The 7,977-nt window shown below is 37.9% G+C and overlaps 1 long non-coding RNA gene across 4 annotated transcripts; it reads left to right on the top strand.

Annotated features, from left to right (window-relative positions):
* The first annotated feature begins 4,157 nt into the window (after positions 1-4,157).
* LOC135496330 (uncharacterized) lies at positions 4,158-7,649 on the top strand. 4 transcript variants are annotated; one of them, XR_010448647.1, is made up of 4 exons: positions 4,158-4,353; positions 5,022-5,512; positions 5,720-5,790; positions 6,011-7,649. It is a non-coding gene; the product is annotated as an uncharacterized LOC135496330 (long non-coding RNA). The 4 variants fall into 4 exon arrangements; XR_010448648.1 differs by having other exon boundaries at positions 4,158-4,455; XR_010448649.1 differs by lacking the exon at positions 4,158-4,353 and having other exon boundaries at positions 4,795-5,085; positions 5,437-5,512.
* Positions 7,650-7,977: the final 328 nt, after the last annotated feature.

The raw sequence follows: 7,977 nt of genomic DNA, 5'->3' as shown, positions 1-7,977 counted from the left end.
AAAGTGACGGTATTATGCACAATCATCTTGACGTGATGATATAATGCCGTGCAACGTTAGATAGGCCTAGATGTCAGATGACAATAATCTGTCATTGACAGTGGCTGTCACTGACACTGACCTGTGTCGCTGTCACCTTACTATGGCTGGAACACAAGAAGACACTATGCGGTATCACAGGCCCCAATAGGGCCTACACATTATGTATAACAACCGACCTCGGCAGCCTCGGGCATTAAATGCAATTGACATGGTTGGAACAGCTGTTTTTAACAAGTGGCATTTAATATTCAGTTGGATGCAGATATCCGGCTTCATGTGATAATCCGTATCGATAAAGTGATCACTGCAAAGTTTGGCCGAAGGCCCAGGCTTCCAACACTCCAAACGTTTGCACTTCCGAATCCACAGCTTCCTCCTCTCTCGTTCAACTGGCTTTGGAAATTCATGAAAATGGGTCCCATCCGTCATTCGATTGTTCTTTGTGCTATCCTTGACACAATTCGGAGCCACACAATACACCATAGTGAATGAAACACATTACTTCCAGGTGTGCATAATTAATTAAGGCCCTCCTGCTTTTATGATTGCATGACATGTACAGATAACCTGATCTACATCACAACTTTTGCTGAACCTGCCGCCTGGCTCTAACAAGCCAGTTGCTAGCCTGATTAGGTAATCAAGTTGTCAAACACATAATTGCTATATCTTCAAAATGGATGGAGCTAATTGCATTTGGTTTTCTGTATTGTATAAAGTGTTAGGTACACTTTTGAAATCGTCTTACAGCAGAAAATGGCAAAAAACCTTGATATATGGCCTTTAAATCGTAACTTGTTGCAGTAGTACAACTGCATATACCAGTATACTTCCATCTGAATGGTAATTTGTTGCAGAAGTACAACTGCATATACCAGTATCATGATGCACAAATTAAATGGTATCTTGTTGCAGTAGTACAACTGCATATACCAAAATGTCAAACTAAAGTGCCATGGTTTATAACGTGGAACAACCAGGCATGGGGCATTTACATCCGACGGGATGTAAACGATAAACGACTGAGCAAGTGAGGACCTACTTGTTGCATCTAAATCTGCAACCAAAGTGCTAAAACCCATTCAACGGGTCCTTTCGATATACAAATGTGTAGAACCATGATAATTTGTCTGGGGTACAATCATCATGTGATGGGTTGTCCTACCATCCTGAACAATTTGCAAAGTTGCGACCAAGTCCTTGCATGAGACCAGACCTCCCCATCGCTGTCCCACCCAATTTCAAAACCTTGTTGATCCAAGGTAAATCTGGCAAAATGATAGAAAACAATGGAGTGTCTTGCTACAAAGCAAACTGCATGTTATCTTGTTGAAAGTCTGCAAACTGATCAAATTACAACCAGGTCATCACACAAGACTAGACCTCATCATCGCCCACCCCATTTCAAAACCTATTGTTCCAAGGTAAAATCTGGCACAATGCTAGAAACCAATGTGCTTTGCTACTAATCAAACTGCATTGTTATCTTGTTGAACGTCTGAAAACTGATCAAATTACAACCAGGTCATCACACAAGACAAGACCTCATCATCGCCCACCCCATTTCAAAACCTTTGTTCCAAGGTAAAATCTGGCACAATTATGCTAGAAACCAATGTGCTTTGCTACTAATCAAACTGCATTGTTATCTTGTTGAACGTCTGAAAACCAATCAACTAATAAGACTTGTGGGAATTATTGGCAAAGTTACAACAGGTTGTCACACAAGATAAGACCTCCCCATCACTGTCCCACCCAATATCAAAACCTTGTTGATCCAAGGTAAACTGGCAAAATGCTAGAAACCAATGCGAGTGTCTTGCTACAAATCAAACTGCATATGGTATCTCGTATATGCCATTTGTAAAGGGACTTGGACATGTCGGCATGCACCTGAGAAATAACTTCCTACCCAACCTACTATTGGCAAAGTTGCAACCTGGGCGTCACATAGACCATAGACCTTCAACTCCCTTCTGTCCTATCTAATTTCACTCCCTTGCCGTTTATCTGGCGAAAATGAATGCGCAATCATTCCATTGCCTTTGACAACAGACATTATCTCCTTATTTTTGTACAAATGATGCCCTATCGTCTACACCTTATCGTTGCATCAACCCTTTTGTCTGATAAAGACCCCTGTACTACTCCAACTTCTCATAAGGGCAAGGACGTGTTCACTGCCCATGCATGAATATCACTGTATGCTCTGTAATCATAGACATTTTGATGTAGACTGTGGCCTCGGGTAAAATTTCATATAAGTTAAAATCAATGAAATTGTAGGATGTTTTGTAAGATCAACATTGGTCATGTGACAATAACAGCAGGACTCAACAGAAATGTAAAAGCCTCATTGAAAATGGTCCATTAAAGTATTTATTTCAGTTAAGTATTGTACATTTAATCTTCATACAGCACCAAAGAGTCAATGACAAGTAACGAATCCTACCATGAATAATTGTGATCCACATTTTGAAATGGGTGGAAAAAACGATCGCAGAACATCAACATTTTTGACACAACATTGTCAACTTTTTAGAAGAATAGAGAAAGTTTTATGCCCCTCCCCCTCCCGAGATGAGTCAAGCAGACCCCATACATTAAGAAATAAACCACCCACACAAAATAATGTGTGAAACTATCATCACTCGCACTTACAAAACTATCAGTTAGTCAACTGCTTTTCTGATTTGGCTACAACAAAATACTAACTAAAGTTAGTAATGCCATCTATAAATACACAAATGAACTGTTTTGTACACTAACGCAAGTGTTTCTATCGGTGTGGTATAATTGCCTGTGTAAAAGGCACTAATTATGCATAAAATAAAAGACTATGAGCTTCTTTCTGCAAGTGTTCCAATTGGAAATTCAAAATGTCCATTTGTCAAAACTGACAAAGCCTTCATGGCAACCTGGTTTGATTTTAGAGCTTGGTGAAGGCAGGGATGCCAAAGACCGAGCGCTGTAGCAAAAAGTCGGCAAAAAATCCTGTTGAATTAGCACTTGTTTATTTTGATCCAATTCGAAACTTTAAAAATCCACCGAGAGGTGAGACAGAGATCTTTAGATCCACTGAGAGGTGAGACAAGAGATCCACTGAGAGGCGAGACAGAGATCTTTCGATTTCAGTCATTAAATTTAGCATTTGTACTAAGAGGAAAAGGTCTGAAATCTGCCTAAAATCCTCAATTCGACATCCCAGTGAAGACCCAACAATTCCTTCAAGTTGTGGCTCTAATATATCTTGATTGACTCAAACCCACTCATGTGTTGTAATTGGAAAGTGCAAGATAAAGATGGTCTGGTTTCTCTGTGAATAAGGTTTTCAGTTACACCTCACCGGTGAATGTATTATTCACAATGTGATCTTATTTCTGTTCCTGAAAAGTTGTTTTCAGTGTATTTTCTCCTTGAAATCGATCACTTCAGGTACTATTACTGTGCATACCTAGCTAAATTAGTGTCTAGTTTCGTCTCTGATGACATTTATTTCGTAAAAATCGCTGTTTTTTTCTAAAAAGGTGTTTTTGTGGTCATTTTGGCTGTTTATTTCGAGGGTGCGGTAGGAGGTCATCGTTCACTCGATAACTCTTTTTAAAATGAAATAAAAGCGTTTTAAGATACATGATATGAATTGATATTAATATTCGTTAAGTGGGATTGTCGGTGGACGTTCATTGTTGAACAGTTGTGCTGGAATTACGAAAATATATCGATATCGTTGAGAGTTCATTCATTAGGGGCCTGCTCTCAATTTTCCTTACAACGCCTCTAGCACTGGGCAATTGCCACCATCTTGAAAAGCAGTGCCGCGGATGGCTATCGCATCGCCACTACGCATGAGAACACGATGGCTGCCCTGCGCTGCATTGATAGTTCGTAATAAATTCACATAAAAACACACCAGAAGATCTCCGATTTTATTTACAAAGATCATATTTTGTTATTTATTGATAAAACTAGCCATTTCACCACAGCAGGTTACACATATTAGGCCTGAATAAGACTTTAGAATTTGAAGTGGTGGTGACGATGCCGATATCCAAGATGGCGGAATTATACCAGTGGTCAAATCTCATCTATTTTGGGTAATTGCATCATTATTTCTTTTTGTGATTGGTGATTTGTAAAATTGAGAATGATTGAAAAATCAGTATTTTTTCACCCAAAGGCATGAGGGAACATTTGATAAGTTTATTGTGATTTAATTGGTAATTTGGTCGACATTTTGACAATTATATTTAGCAATATTTCGATAAATGCGGACCTGCTTCTTCCTCTTTTCGTAGTGTTTCGATAACTCAGGTCAGTTTCACGGCAAAAATAAGTGGTAGTTTTGAATTTCGAATGTGCATTTATTGATGTAACGATAAAGTACATTTCGGAGAATAATTAGTGAAAGTTTCAGTAGGTGTCGATTTTTGTAAAGTAGTGTATAGGCGATGGATTGGCTCAGCCATGTGCTCGTCGTGTCAGCGGGGCGCAAGCCGTCATGGGGGATGTACACTACAATGCACGTGATTGATGGTTGAACATTCACTCTCCTCTCGTTGACAGTGTATTATTGAAATATTTGATTGTGATGATGGTGTATTGTACTAGGCCTTGCATGCTCCCAACGTGTGGCATATTTCTTATTGATACTACCAGTATCAATTACAAAAAAATAGATTGTGAGTAACAATAGGCCTACAATCAATGCTACATGTCATGAGGGTGGGAACGGGGAAGGGGGGGGGGGGGTAACTGTCTCGACGTCCCGTTAGGAAAAAAGGCTTATCCCGTTTCCCAATACGCAATTTTAGCCGAATCGTGACGCAAAACACGGCTTGTCTCGAATCCCGCTAAAATAAGGGTGTCTATCCCGAACCCCGACAGTTATTTTCGGCCCATCCCAGTGTCCCGAAAATACCCGTTCTCCCCCTCATACATAGTAGACCATATTGTCACATTGATGTTTTCTTTCATTACAGTTAGACTTCGAGATCTACATTTTCGACAAAGGCCTGGTGTAACATTATTACGTACTTGATGAAGGTAATATTAATTTCTTCAAATTTGAAGCATGACGTTAATGGAGTACCAGCACAACTTCATTGACTGCTACGTGGCGCTGGTGGAAACTAAGGTATTGCATCGCTCATATCACTTGAAAAAAACATTTACCCTAGTTACGACCAAAGCTGCTTAGCAGAGGGCGATACCTCATCAGGAGCGCCACAATCATATCATTGGTGTGAAAGCATTTGTATGAAGTTTTTCAGTTCTCGATGTGTTCGAAACCTTAATTGTGAATTTGTGCACTTCGAATTCAAATTTACGTCACTACGTTAGTTTGACATCCATTGATGTCACGGTAATTTCACTGTTATGCTGTGCTGCTTTCAGGTTTAATGACACGAATGAGTACAAGTACATTACATTTTTCGACGAAGGCCTTCTGTAATTTCATACGCTTCTTACGGTTAGTATTGATTCATAATTTCTAGTAAAAAAGTTAATTTTGAAAGTGAAAAATATGTTACAATACAATAGACCTGCAAATACCATATACGCAAGTTTTGAACAAATATCACACATATTCCCCAGTTGACTTGTGATGATATTGATAATGGTGGTGGTGGTGTTATCATGTACATGGCTTCTAACGTAGTAAGTGTTTTCTTTTCAGCAACATTCAATAGATTTATTTACTGTATTATCATTTCGACCAAGGCGAATTCGACACTTCAATTACACAAGGTTAGTAACTTTTGTTCACAAAATCCAAATGGAGGCAAATACAGAACAATCAAACTTAGTCATTCCAGTCAGTTACTGAAGCACAGTGAAAACTGTCGGGAGCAGTGCAACTGATGGCATGTCAAACTTCCAGTGACTGTCCCTGTCCATATATTTCAAGACAGTACAAATCTTGTAATCATTTTGTTTATGCAATGTACGTTATTATGTATCATTTCAGCACAATCAAACTTAGTCATTCCAGTCAGTTACTGAAGCACAGCGAAAACTGTCTGAATTAGTGCTGCTGATGGCATGTAATTACTCTACTACCACTACCAGTGACAGTAAATGTCCATATATTTTCAAGTGTGCGAAATTAGTACTCGTCTACTTCTTAGTGTTATTTGAATGCAATGTATGTTATAAAAATATTTTTTCAACACTATATCAACATTCTCATTCCTGTCAGTTTCTGAAAATCAGCTAAAGCAATCGCTACCAATGCAGCTGATAACAGCAATTCTTTTTGTTCCCAATGCCCATCCATGACAATATATTTCACGCATGTGACAATCATGGTATCATCCTGTTTTTTGTGTTCTATTCATGCAATAAATAAATTCAGTATTTTCAAATCATTGGTGCTACAAAACTATTCTCATTATAGATTATTCATATTTTATAAAATGCTGTCATGTCAAATTTTGTGTCCTATAAATCATTATGAAGTCGGCATTTTATGCAATGTATGTTATAAAAATATTTTTTCAACACTATATCAACATTCTCATTCCTGTCAGTTTCTGAAAATCAGCTAAAGCAATCGCTACCAATGCAGCTGATAACAGCAATTCTTTTTGTTCCCAATGCCCATCCATGACAATATATTTCACGCATGTGACAATCATGGTATCATCCTGTTTTTTGTGTTCTATTCATGCAATAAATAAATTCAGTATTTTCAAATCATTGGTGCTACAAAACTATTCTCATTATAGATTATTCATATTTTATAAAATGCTGTCATGTCAAATTTTGTATCCTATAAATCATTATGAAGTCGGCATTTTATATACAACTTTTGTACTCCTAAATAAACATACAAATCTTGTTTTATGTAAACTTTGTACATGTGACCCGTCACAGCAAAACCAGGCGCATGTCGCTCTGAGCTTGGCAGGTTGAGACGGACTGTTTGTTCATTTATCTATTGTCTGCCTTTTGTAAAATATGAGCACATCAATTTCTTCCATTATCTCCTGGTGTCATTTAGGCTCATCTTCTGTGCGACATGTACCTGGTTTTGCTGTGACGGGTCACATATTCTATAGATATACAACACTCTAATGTCACAATGCCTCTCTCACTCGCTTTTATAGAGCAAGATGTATGAATAAACATGACACACCAACTATGTACAAAATTGGTAACAAACTGCACCATTTGTCAGTACACCACATGAAATACAGAGATATGTCTTAATTCTAATCTTTCATTAGCGACACCATTTCTTACCCGAGTGCCTCCTTCATTCATACATCTTGTACTTTAACTCGAGATACCCATCTTTGAATATTTTTAGTATACCAAGTACTACAATGTCAATGTATTGAAGTCATGTTCTTGTAGTGTTATTGGCTTTCTATTATCTTGTCAAAATACCACTTGGTTCTCGCAAAATCTCAATAAAAACAAATGCTATTGCATGTATTGCATATTCTAACAGCTATCCACTGTATCGATTTATCCATCATCTGTACTATTTGTCACAAAAATGTTATATTATGTAAATCATATTTCATTACATAATGCACACTGCCAAGTACTGCTGAACCATTTATATGTCATTTAAATAAATAATTTTCAACTTTTTAAAACCGTCTTATAGTACTGTTCTTGTCACTTAGCTGAACCTATTGCTCTATAGCATGAAATTTCCAGAAATGCCCCAGGGACTGAAAAGTGCTGTTTTAACAGAGAGGTGTCCTAAACTGAGAAGTCGAGTTGAATGGAAACAACCAATTTGGAACCAAAAACTACTGTCCTTATTAAAGAGGTTGTCCTCAATAGGAAGGTGTCCACAAAAAGTAGGTCCACTGTATATGAAAGTACAAACCCTGGTACATGTAGTGACATCATCTACTCCTCGATGTGGACACCTGCAAATGCAGCGACAATGTCACATCAGTTATTTAATTCATCGTC

This window comes from Lineus longissimus, chromosome 11 (assembly GCF_910592395.1).
Source record: "Lineus longissimus chromosome 11, tnLinLong1.2, whole genome shotgun sequence".
Lineage (NCBI taxonomy): Eukaryota > Metazoa > Nemertea > Pilidiophora > Heteronemertea > Lineidae > Lineus > Lineus longissimus.
Note: the sequence above shows the minus strand (reverse complement) of the source record. Positions and strands in the feature narration are given on the sequence as shown.